This window comes from Astatotilapia calliptera, chromosome 9 (genome assembly GCF_964374335.1).
Source record: "Astatotilapia calliptera chromosome 9, fAstCal68.1, whole genome shotgun sequence".
In the NCBI taxonomy this organism is placed as follows: Eukaryota; Metazoa; Chordata; class Actinopteri; order Cichliformes; family Cichlidae; genus Astatotilapia; species Astatotilapia calliptera.
The window spans coordinates 27112515-27124940 of record NC_137430.1 but is presented as its reverse complement, the minus strand read 5'-3'; the positions used below and the strand labels follow the sequence as shown (position 1 = coordinate 27124940).

The 12426-nt window shown below is 38.8% G+C and overlaps 1 protein-coding gene across 1 annotated transcript in view; it reads left to right on the top strand.

Moving 5' to 3' along the window:
- The first annotated feature begins 7995 nt into the window (after positions 1-7995).
- The window catches only part of LOC113029339 (cadherin-18), a 94327-nt gene continuing 89896 nt past the window's right edge, over positions 7996-12426 (top strand). Inside the window, exon 1 of the mRNA XM_026180171.2 lies at positions 7996-8214. The gene's annotated coding sequence lies outside the window, so the exon portion shown is untranslated. The remainder of the gene's footprint in view (positions 8215-12426) is intronic.

The following is a 12426-nucleotide window of genomic DNA, read 5'->3' as shown; positions in this document are numbered from 1 at the left end:
GTGCATTAACCATTCTCTTTTCCTGAGTGTTTATCAATTCTCCTTTGCAACTTTCCTCGACATCATGATGGTTTCCACCAAGGTCTAGGAAAATCAATTAGGAAAAGGAGATAGGAGGCAGTATTTCTGGGTATTTCACCTTACCCAAACATTCAAAGTAAAACAAGGAGTAACCCCAACTGACACAGAGACATGGCATTTAACACTAAAGATGACGACAAAGACTGGGGAAAACATGAGGCAGGAAAACTAGAGGCACAAGGAAAGTAACCAAACTTAAAGTCAAACCAAAACACAAGACTAACAATACAAAATCTCAGGAGCATTATTTTGTGTTTGCCAGACACATGAGTTGAAAGTCAGAGGTTTTTGTTTTGTACAGAACAGAGCAGACATCAGTGACAAAAGTGACACAGTAATTAAGTAAAAGGAGGAGATTGGATGGAGGTGGGTTGCAAAGAGGTTTGCATATGTGCAGCAACTAAAAAGTGACCAATGCAACTTAAATATCTCACACTATTTGGAATTTGCCAATTGGACACAAGGAATTGTGGCTTGGCACTCAGACTAGCTGATGTCAACAATGTGGTTTGCCTGATATAACATTACAAACGATTCTCTTCTAAACCTAATCCAGAAAAATCAGCTATAACGTCTACAAGTGATGCATATATTACACGGCAGAGTCAACAAAGGCTTTTAAAATTAGTTGTGTATTAATATTTAATCTGTAGGAGACAGCCCTGACTACCTGTACTGATATTGCTGCAAAGCATTGCCAGTGGTTATAAATACAATTCTTAAACTTAAAATAATTGGGATGATATTTTGCAACTAACTAAAACCAGAAAGCTGCATGCTCTAATTTTTTTAGAAACACAAACAGCAATAATTTAGGACGACATATGAAGGACCAAAAGTAACACCAGGATTATGATTTAAACCAGCTACTTGTACTGCACAAATGCCTGTGAAAGTGTAAAATACAGCCTGAACATCTGGCAGTAATGGAAAAGTCAGATCCTCATGAAGTGTGAGAGGGTTTTTTTGTTTTTTTTTTGGTTTAAGTGCTAAGACTAAAAACACCTGCCTGCCGTTTCAAGGAGAGTCATTACTTTGTTTAATATACTGAGCACATCCTTTTTAGAATGTTTTTGAAGCTGTATGCCAACTCTGGATCCAGACCAGAAACACAGTTGTCTTGGCAGGAAGAACTAGGCTTGGATGATAGATGAAGCTGGAGGCAGTGTGCTGAGGAACCGATGCCTTCGAGACCCCTGTCTCTCCATGTCCACTTCCTTCTGTCTCTCATCTTGCTGTTCTCCTCCTCGTCTCTGACGCCTAATCTGTCTCCTCAGCAAGCACACTCTGGTTTACAGAACCCCGTGATGCATCAGCCTCCATTCTCTTCATGTCTCCTCTGTGGCCTAATTGATGGCAGAACACTAACAAGTTGCCCTCCCTCAATCTCTCCAACGTATCCTGCTCTTGAAGGGCCTCTCTCTCCCCCACTCCTGTACTCATCCTCCACCCCCACTCTCCCATTTCACCGCTGTGTTCATTATTCATTAAGTTTCCCTTTGGATCCAGAGAGAGCAATAGCATAGCTGGATTCATAGGCGAACTCAACAGCTGGCCCAAGGGTAGCTGAGTGATGTGAATGTGTGTGTGCAGAAGAGAGCGGTAAAGAGTGGTTGACTGATAGAAAGGAAAGAGTGAAAGTCAAATAATGCAGAGCACCGTGCTGAAAAAGAGTTTCCAAACAGTGTAATTGGCCTCTGAACCCATGAAACACAGTGCAGCCAAGCTGAGAAGTGCTGGTTATAGGAGATGATTGTATTTTGAAACTAAAAAAGGACTGTCGTTAAGGTAAGAGGCGGAATGCACTCATGGACTCGGGATAAAAAGCAGACTTATTTTGTGTGTTGTTTTAGCAGAACAGTTCTATAGAATATCAGTATAATTTCAAAACATATTGTTTGCCGTTTGCCCTAGTAATCATTAAACAACTGGACTTCCTGGTGTTTCCTACACTGAATAACTGCAATGCCCTTAGAGATTTTCATCTGTTTGGTTTTTTCTTGTTCGTCTAATGGCTCTTTTTTGCCTTTGTCTCCACTTCACCCTGTCAGTGTTCATTGTTTTGTTTTTGTTTTAGTCTGAAGTCACCTCATGCTTTATTTTAGTATTCAATTTATTTGGTGTCTCTTTGGTTGGTTTGCTACCTTTGTTTTCTTCCTTTCGCCCTAATCGTTTCCACTTGTGGCTCATTTCCTGTCAGCTCCCCATACAGTGCCAAGTGTTTCTTGTCAGTTGTGTCGCTGCTGTGAACCTGTCTCAGCTTTATTTCCCATGTTCTTGGTCACCTATTGGATTCACTCTTGTTTACATTTTGGATTATTCTTTGTTGGACTCATCTGTTAATTGCTGGGTATTCGCTATGTTTCATTTGTTGCCCCATTGTACCAATGTTACCTCCAACAGATTCATGAAAGAACACTTTTGTTCCTTGTATTCTGCCTCTGTTAGTTTTTTTGTTTGCATTTAGATCCTATTTTTCTTCTGAAGTGAAATGCTAAATCAGGACAAAGTTGTAGTACATCATTATTATTAATGATATCATCACTGCACCATCAACTCATCATTAAAAATGATAATAATGAATGGCATATACATAAATCAAAAAATAAAATAAACAAAAGAACAAAAACTTGTGTATGGCAATGCATAAAAATACTAGGGAGCTACACAGCTGGCAACAAAGACATATATTAAATAACTAAAGCAAGATGCACAAGAAAAGTGACTCTCAAAATTAAATGGAAAGTCAAGCGACAGAACTCAGGATAGTGGGAAATAGTGAGAAAGCTTGAAAGAAACACCTGCAGTAGAGGATGCCAACAGGATGCACAGCAAGCTAGAAGAATAAAAGAATAATTAAGGACATGGCAGAGTATAATTTTACATGGTTAACTTTAAATCAATTTATACTGCCATTTCACTCACCTATTATTATTGTTATTATATTGGAATTCTATGGATTTATGGATTTACTCAGATAATAACATCTAACACATTTAGCTAATTTAATCCATTCTCACTAACAGGCTAAAAGATTGTTTAGTGGTTTACTTTTGTGTACTGGGGATTAGAGAATTAATATTTGACCAGCTGTTGAATATATTAAAAATAAGTTTTGCATATTCTGTGACGCTGTTTGTTCATGCTGTGAGTCTGTGCATTTATTCTTGGGTCAAGTTGTGGCCAGACAAACAACATCTAAAAGCCCCAAGGGACAGACACTGTGACAGCCTGACAGTGACATGAGATGTGCTGACACTTGAGTAGGAAAGTTTTTCTTTATGGATGCACATGTGGCTGAAGATGCAGCTTCAAATTTCATAGAGCATTGTAAAGCAATACAAGGACAGATTCAAAATAAAACATAGACCTTGATTCAGTGGCTCAGTACATTACATATGCACAGCAAGGCCAGAACTGACCAATACATTTCTTTTTTTTCACAAAGGAATCTATTCTGTACAGAAAAATTAAAATTCAGTTGGTATGAATACATGGGACAGCTGGACTCAGTTCATGGATCTTAATTTATCATAAATGTTGTTTTTGTTTGATAAGCTACATAAATGACTTATAAGTCAATGTTAAGTATTAAAAACACACCTACATAATTTAAAATATCAACCAGTGTTGTGTCTACATAAAAACAACTTGGCAAATTACCTGTTTTAAACTGCTTTTAGGGCACTTTATTGCTAGCAGCATGTCACAAAAATCACATAATTTGTTCCCATTTCTTTAGCTGAATCAATGAAAAATCCCAATGATAACACAATTTGATAGGCACTAAAAAGGTGATTTAGAAACAGCTTTTAAGGAGGAACAGAAAGCGTGTAGTGTGTCCTGAAAAAAGTCACATCCTTAAGAAATATCTAATAAATCCAACAAAGACCTGACACGAGGTCTTAGAAATGCATCCTTTGGCCCTTCAATTGAACCTGTTCACTGAAACCTTGTTAGAAATGGTTTCAGTGGAAGGATGGTTGTCAAGAAGCCATTCTTAGAGAAGGGGAAAAGTAAGAAAGCAACGAGTTATTACTCAAGAACTGGACTGAAAAAAGTGGTAACTGGTCTTATGAAGTGAAGAGACCAAATGTTGTTAATATATTTGGAGGAGGTTGAAAGATGTACAACAGAACAAGAAGCTGATTGTACTGTAGCTCATTAAACTACTGCATCCTAGCATTTTCCTAGCAAAAGATGACCCAAGACTTTTGCACAAAGTGTGGAAAACCACACTCCTTATGCCTGGAGTCTATATTTGTAACAATGAGGTTAATGTGTAAAACTTTTGAGTCCTTAAAGACACTGCAGACAACAGTTTGCTGGAGCAGAAACTAATGTATATAGTAAACCCAGGAGGGATATATGTTTTCATTTCTTTGAGACATAAAAGATAAGCTAGTAGAAGAAATTTCAAATTTTGAAATCTATACATTTTCGTCTTAGAAAATGCCAGAGAAGCAAATTAAACTTTATAAATCTTCACCATGTTTTACTTGAATACCACTGCTTAGATGTTGACCTCACTCCCTCAAGCCTTCTGAACTCACCGGAGTAATTGCTAGCCATGCTTCGCTTATGGCACTATTGAGATTCTGGAGGATGAAAGTGCTCAACTCCTAGTGGTTCAGAAATCTCAACCAGAGAATCTAATGGATGCTACATGTTTTTAACGAGTGCTCCATTTTAAAGCTAAGTATGTTTGATTGGGTTGAAAGCTTTTGAAATATTATATCACATATAAATGGGTTTTTTTCCCCATCAGAAAATTTTTTATGAGGAAAAAAAAAATCAGAAACAGACCCTCCTGCTAGCACTGCACTGGGCAAAGATCAACCTCAGAAGTGTAGCTTTTATCCCTCCAAATCGCAGACCAATTATTTGGTCAGGCATGTTCGTAATAATAATAATAATAATAATAATAATAATAATAATAATAATAATAATAATAATAATTATTATTATTATTATTATTATTATTATAGCCTACAGAAACAGTTTTGCAATATAAAAAATTATATTATAGTCTTGTGTTGCATGGAAGCTTTACAGTGTATCACTACCAGTTGTTTGGCATTATTAATCTGTTAAGTTTAAATTTAGCACTGAGTTGAATCCCTGTAGAAACTTTGTCATTGTGGGCGACATCGCTGTTTGCATTTATATTTTGGTGCTGGCGTGTCAGCTTTGCACGAGTGAAACTGAACTGTTTATGTTGGATTTTGAGCTAAGATATCATAAGCTAAAGAAAAGAAACAACTTCAGAGCCAAGTGAGTCAATGCATGTATAGTCAGGGCCATGAAAACAAAAAAGCAAAACAAAAAATGTCTACATTGATAAAATACAAGGTACTGAATTAGCATAATGTGAAACATAAATACAATTACAGTCTATTTTGTTTTCTTTCACAAAGACATTATCCATATGTCAATCAATATACTGTGTTTACATCTCATATTACTTCCAAGCATACTTGTTACAGTTGCGGCATAGGACACGCCAGAGCAACAGTGTAGATTTAATGCAGCACTATAAATCAAGCATTAATTTAGTGTTACTGGTGCAATCTCACATTTTATTGATATAATAAAGTACTACACATCTATATGCGTAAAATGCATATATATGCATCATCCCTCATGCTAAACTGGGACTCAACTTGCATGCCATCACCTGTGTACCTTGTTTGATGAATTCTGGCAAGATATCAACTTAAATCAGCTTCTCTCATGATTCTCCTACTATTTGCAACTCACAGTTATAACACAGCTGATGAAATACTGCTTCTGAAAATTTTAGCACCCCCCCCCGAAGATGAGCACTGGCCAGACATTCTCATTTGCTACAGAAATCTTGACAATGGTAGCTATTTGCTGGCTGAACCTTCATAATTTTGTCAGCCATACAAAACACTGGAAATCCCATTTTCACAACAATCACATTCAAAACTCAACATGACAAACAACCAATACATCACAACTAAATTAGCAGTTTGAACTTAAACACACACATTCATGTGAGTCTTTTTGCCGGCCAGTACAATATATGACATTTTATGCCTACTTTTCTGCTTTTTCATTTCTTTATGTTGATGATGAATCATGTCTGGGCTTGAGCAACTGAGTTACACTGAGGTCTGATTTAACTATAAGAATTTCTGTTATGCTGTAATTTATGACTGAACTGTAGCTTGCTGTTTATAATTTTCCCCCTCGAGGGCATCAGCATTTACTTTCTTCTACTGTCCATTTATGTGGTTTAATGCTTTTGTTTACTATTCATTTCAATGCTTTGAGTCAGAATTGCTAACAGTAATGTGCTATGAATTCATAAATCTTAATCACAAACTTTTGATTTAAAAAATATATTTTTTTATTTTAACAATTGGAAAACTCAGTGTGGGAAGGGTAAAAGAAAACAAAGACAATTTGGAACTGAATTAGTTTTAAACACTTAAAATGAGAACTTAATATTAAGTCTGTTGCTCCCACTGTTCTAAACACCAATTTGATTTATAGTCTCTTGTGCTTTTAAAATGAAACTCTAGCTTCAAGTGAAAAACAGACTAGAACACATATACACTCACCAACCACTTTATTAGGTATACCTGTTCAGGTGCTCGTTAATGGAAATATCTAATCATATGGTATGGAGTCATGATAACCTGCTGTAATTCAATCCAAACACCAGGATGGGGGAAAAAGGTGATTTAAGTGAATTTGAATGTGGCATGGTGGTTGATGCCAGATGGGCTGGTCTGAGGATTTTAGAATCTGCAGGTCTACTGGGATTTTCCCCACACAACCATCTCTAGGGTTTACAAAGAATGGTCCAAAACAGACAAAGTATCCAGTGAGTGACAGTTCTCTAGGAGAAAATGCCTTGCTGATACCAGAGGTCTGAGGAGAAAGACACAGACTGTTTTGAGCTAATGGGAAGGTAACAGTAGCTCAAATAAATGCTTTATCCAACCAGCTTCTGCATTCAGAGATGCTCTTCAGCATAACACATCCAACTTGAAACAGATGGGCTACGGCAGCAGAAGACCACACTAAGTGCTACTCCGGTGAGCTAAGCAGAGAAAACTGCACAATTCAACCAGGCTCATTACGACTAGACGACAGAAAAATTGTTAAACACCATCATGTCTGATAAGTTTCAATTTCTGCTGTAACATTCGAACGCTACAGTCAGAATTTGGTGTAAACAACATGAAAGTATGGCTCCATCCTGCCTTGTATCAATGATTCAGGCTACTGCTGGTGGTGGTGTTGCAATGCTGTATATGCCACAAATAACTAAGGCACTTCTGAAGGCAAAAGAAGGGTCCAATCCAGTGGTAGCAAGGTGTAATTAATGAAATGTTCAATGGAAGTAACTTTTTTAGATGATTTGCACATGAACATAATAATAATGATATTTAGAAAACGGTAAAACACCCTTAGTAACTTTTTAAAGCCTTTAAACTTTCAATTTGCCATTTTTTTTCCAGTTTCAAGTACACCCCTTCTCTTGCCATGAAGTAGTGTTCGTTGTGTTCTGTATTCTGCTGGGACGCTCTAGGAAGGTAGGCTGTGTCTGGTGCTCTGTGTGTGTGTGTGTGTATGTGTGAGTGTGTAAGAAAATGAGAATGGGATAACGTATCGCTTCCTGATCACTATCTTACATAATCACGTGTTAACAGAGAAAGACAGGAGAAGAGGAAGAGAGGGAGATAATGGAGAGAGGTGGGGGAGCGGAGGGGGGGGGGGGGGGGGCGCTGCGAGGCGAGTTTCAGAGCCGTGGATTGATCTGAAAACCGACCAATCCCGCGCCTTCCTCGACTTGAGCCGCCTCAGTAACCGGGCACGATTGGAGGATTCATTGGCGGAGAGATGCGCACACACGCACCGACTCGGCTCTCGTCCGGTCGCTCGCACATACGCGCACACGCACACGGGAAGGAAGGGAGAGTGTCGGCTCTCTGCAAGCCGCGCTGTGAAGCTTTGCCCTGGAGAGGATGACAGTGGTAGAGGAAGGGAATTGAAAGAGACGCAGAAAAGCAGAGGATGGGGAAAAAACTCAAACGCGAGCATTCTTTTCGCCCTTAATCAGCTGTCATGTGGGTTCAGGGGGGTGCGCGTGGACAGGTAAGAGAAAAATAAGTTTGTCTGGCTTTTTTCGCTGTCTAACCTATTTTAAGTTGCCATTTGTATGTGTGCGTTTAACTCTCGGTGGCGTGCTTGTGCCTCCGCGTATACGCTGCTGTGCTTCATAGACCTGGTAAATAAATTGCCTGGGGGTCTTGCGCGTGTGAGTACGCGCTTCTAAGCCGAGTTTGACCGTGCGCACGTTTGCGTTTTCACCCCGCATGAAATTGAGCATTAGGCGGAAAGAAACGGACATAAGAAGGTGGGGGGAAAAAAGTAAAAGAGTGCGCACACGTCATTTTTTGGGGTTATCAGAAGTGTATTTGGCTCTGAGGCGTTTCGGTCTTTTCTCCCGGGGTGTTGTTTCACACATCGGCTCGGTGGAGTTATGAATGATGGACAGGCTGCTCTAACAGAGTGGGAGTTGGAGGCTATCCGATACCTCTGATGTGTGTGCCGCACCAGTGTAGCCAGACTGAATTTTACGCGCACTGCAGGAAACAAGAGTCCACTCATTGACTGCAGCTTCTCTAAGTAGAGCTTTCTCTCTCCGCACCAGACCCCGTCTCTCTGTAGGGAGACAGAAATAAAGGCGCATTTAGAGTGAATGCCTCAGTTATCTGAATTCTGGGAGATGCTTTGACAGTCGTGTGTGTGTGTGTGTGTGTGTGTGTGTGTGTGTAAAAATGTAAAAATGCCTAAGGCAAGTGTCAGTTGTTTAGCTGTCCCTGTTAATGTTGCGTTGATTGGCTCCTGGTAAGCACAGGGTGGATTGTATAGCTGCCAGTCTTGCGCTGCATCTTTCAGGGATCCTCACCTCTTTGATGTGTTTGCAAATGTTTGAGAAAAAAGATGCCAAGTGTCATGCAATTCAGTGGCATGTTTTGGGCTGCAGTGTCTGGGAAAAGGATGATATTTGCTTCATAGCTGAATACTGAATGGCTTTATTAGAAACCATCTGGTTGTTACTGTTGGAGTTCTGACATTGATGTAGACAGAAATGCAAATCCTGTTTCTTATGAAAAAGGTTCTGTGTACGAATGTTCCTTTTCTTTATTTGGGGCCCTGGGAATACTCACAGTGGATACTATTCCAATTGCCAATTTAGATATAATTAGAGGAAAAACAACTTTATTTTAGTAGTTTAGTATCAGTTAATTTGTCAAACATTTGCCAGATACTTGGCCAAGGGTTTAGTTGATAGGATGGTGAAAGATGACTTAAAATGGCCATAAGAGTATTCCATGGTGCAAAAATCACTAAAGGCCCACATTTGGAAAGCTTTTACCAACACTCACTTCGTACTTCTGCATTATAGGTGGCTCCAATAATTAATCAATCAAACATCATTGATTAGTTTCAGAGCCAGACTGAAGACCAGTAGTTTGGTGACAACAGTGACCATCTGTATGTAAAAGGCATCACATACTTGCATTCATTTCATGAAGGAAAGGCCCTCTGCAGAACTGTGCTACAAATTGCCAGTCTTATCTTTCTGTGTTTGCCTGGATAAGCCATTATCGCCTATTTTTCGAATATTTTTCAGAAGATGTTACAGGAGCACCACACGATTACTGACCTAAGCTTTGAATTAATTATCACAGCCTTTAAAGTCCAGTTATAATGATAGCAGGAACATAACACAGCAAGTGTTAACTTTATCATCATTTCTATGCATGTTGTTGAAGCAAAACTGAGGCAGCTGACTGGGTTCTAAAGAGGCCTTAAGAGTTGGTGCTTGAATCTGAAATGTACTGGTCATCTGCCCAATTTAATCTGGCAAGTGGAAGAGTCTGGAATAGCATGGCAACATATGCAAAACATAACCCACCAGCTGCACTAGCAAAAATAAAATACCTAAAAAAATAAGAGCTAAAGAGGAGCAGATAGACTGACTTCGCAGTTTTAGGTGATCAGCCTCAGTTTCATGTTCATCTGAGTAAGATGTGTTAAATCTACGATGTTGACATGAACCTGCACACACCTATTTTTTTTTTAACCTGGTAACATGGCCCAGATAGTAAGTTTTACAAATTATAATGAACTTCTGTGAAATAATGAGTGAATGATTGGAGTTAAATTCATTTTCTAAAAACGTGTACACACACACACGCACATGCGCGCGCACACACACACACGCACATGCGCGCGCGCGCACACACACACACACACACACACACACACACACACACACACACACACACACACACACCATGTAATTCCAGCATTTAACAGACCAGATGATCATGTAGGATGCATCTATCCAATAAGATGGAGTGGCACATTAGAGATCATTACCTGCCTGGTAATAATCCAAGGTGAAATGCAGATGTACTAAAGTAGCCTGACTTGACTTCATTAGACACTCTTGGTTGATATGGAAGATTTTTATTTTCTCCAAAGTGTCCAGAGCTAATTGCACCATTCAGTCAAATTTGATTTTAAGCAAGCTGCATTTAAAATCATCTGTAAGTGTTTGAATATCACGCTGATATATAATGCATATGGTTCATAGTGTGATAAATGCATCAAGGCCAAAGTGAACATGTTAATCACTGAAATCCTTGTTTGATGCGAGTTATGCAAACATTACCATAAAGTCAAGTGTCAACTGAAGTGTGAAAAATTTAGCAATTATCAGTCAATTATCAGTGTGTTTGTAACAGAGCAGGCATCTTAAACACTCAGCATGGCAGCTACAAAATAACAGTTTGTCAAACTAGGTGCAATTTCAGAGAAGGCATTCAAATTATAGGAAAGCTACACTCAGCTACCCCCTGCTAGCCACAAAAAAAACTGTGCCAAAGAACTCTGAAAGGCAATGCTTTGATCGTTTCTTTGATAAGTTTGTCTAACTGAACACCAAGGTTCTGTCATATCTCTAGGAGACTAGACAGCAATAAGAACAGTGGATTGTTATTGCTCCAACAGCACATTCAAAAAGGTCATTTAAAAGATGAATCATGCCTCCAAACAATCTCTTCCCAGAGAGCAAAGGTGGTCATACTCGCCCTATGTGTGCTCAATAGCACATAAAACATAAGAACATAATTCAAGGAAGAATAATAGATTCGGAAAAGCAAGTGTTGACGAGTCTTGTCAGCACTGCAATCTTCTTCTAAATCCAGGATGGTGAAATAATCCCCTGCTTGTAATGCAGCAGTGTGACTGTATTGTGTGGCTTGCAGTGTTAAATGATGTATGGGATTTTGTTGTTAAACTTCTGCGACATGACACCTTGATGGGAATGTATTCATACACGCAAAAATGAGTTCTCAAATTGAGAGTTAATCATGCACTAAACACTGTATTTTAAATTCCCGGCAGGGGCAGCAGTCATTAATTTGAAACAAGTAAGAAAAAAAAGAAAGAAATAGCTAATTTGAACAGCTGATGGAGGGAGAAAAAGCAGCCCTAATAAAAATTAAGGAACTGAGAGAATCCAGGGGACACCTTTACCAGGATATAATTGAAAATGATTGTTGCAAATGAGGTGCAGAACAAAGTTAAAAAATAAAATAAAATATAGACATCTTTCAAGCTGAATTGTAACCCATTCTGGTTTCATCACTGCTTTTTTAGTAAAATAGTTTTAAGATTTGTAGAAAATCATTTAAATGGGGTGAAGTCTGTTGGATTCACTGATATCATACTGTCTGGAGTTCATATTTTATCACATATTCCTGATATTTTGGTATATAATCCATTGTCCTATGGTAGGTGCCTACTGTACACTTGTTAACCAGTTTAGTTAATCAGGATCGGTGCTTACTATCATCCATTGTGAGATAGTTATAAGATAGTCATTAGCATTCCATAACAGGCACCTTTTGCTAAAGTTTCTGTGCTCTCCTGTTCACGCTATTAAAGTTGCAATTATGGACAGTTAGTTGATCAGGTCTTGGCCCACACTGCTTAACTGATACGTGGCAGTGGCTCAGATCAAATAATCCTGGAGGAGCCTTGGTCTTCCTTTTCTTAGAAGAAAGGCAAAGAAAAATCAGTGATTCAGCAAAACCCAATAACACAAAGCTGGCTCATTAATACCCACCAGTAAGAGCCTGAATCATTTCTTCTACTTTTAACTCGCCATTTCAGGTCAGTTGGCATCTAGCGTTTCCTATATTTTGATTTAGGATTCCACTGCTTACAGTGGAACTCCGAGCAGTCTGCATCACCCTGACATTATTGCACTATGGGTGTCTTCTGTAT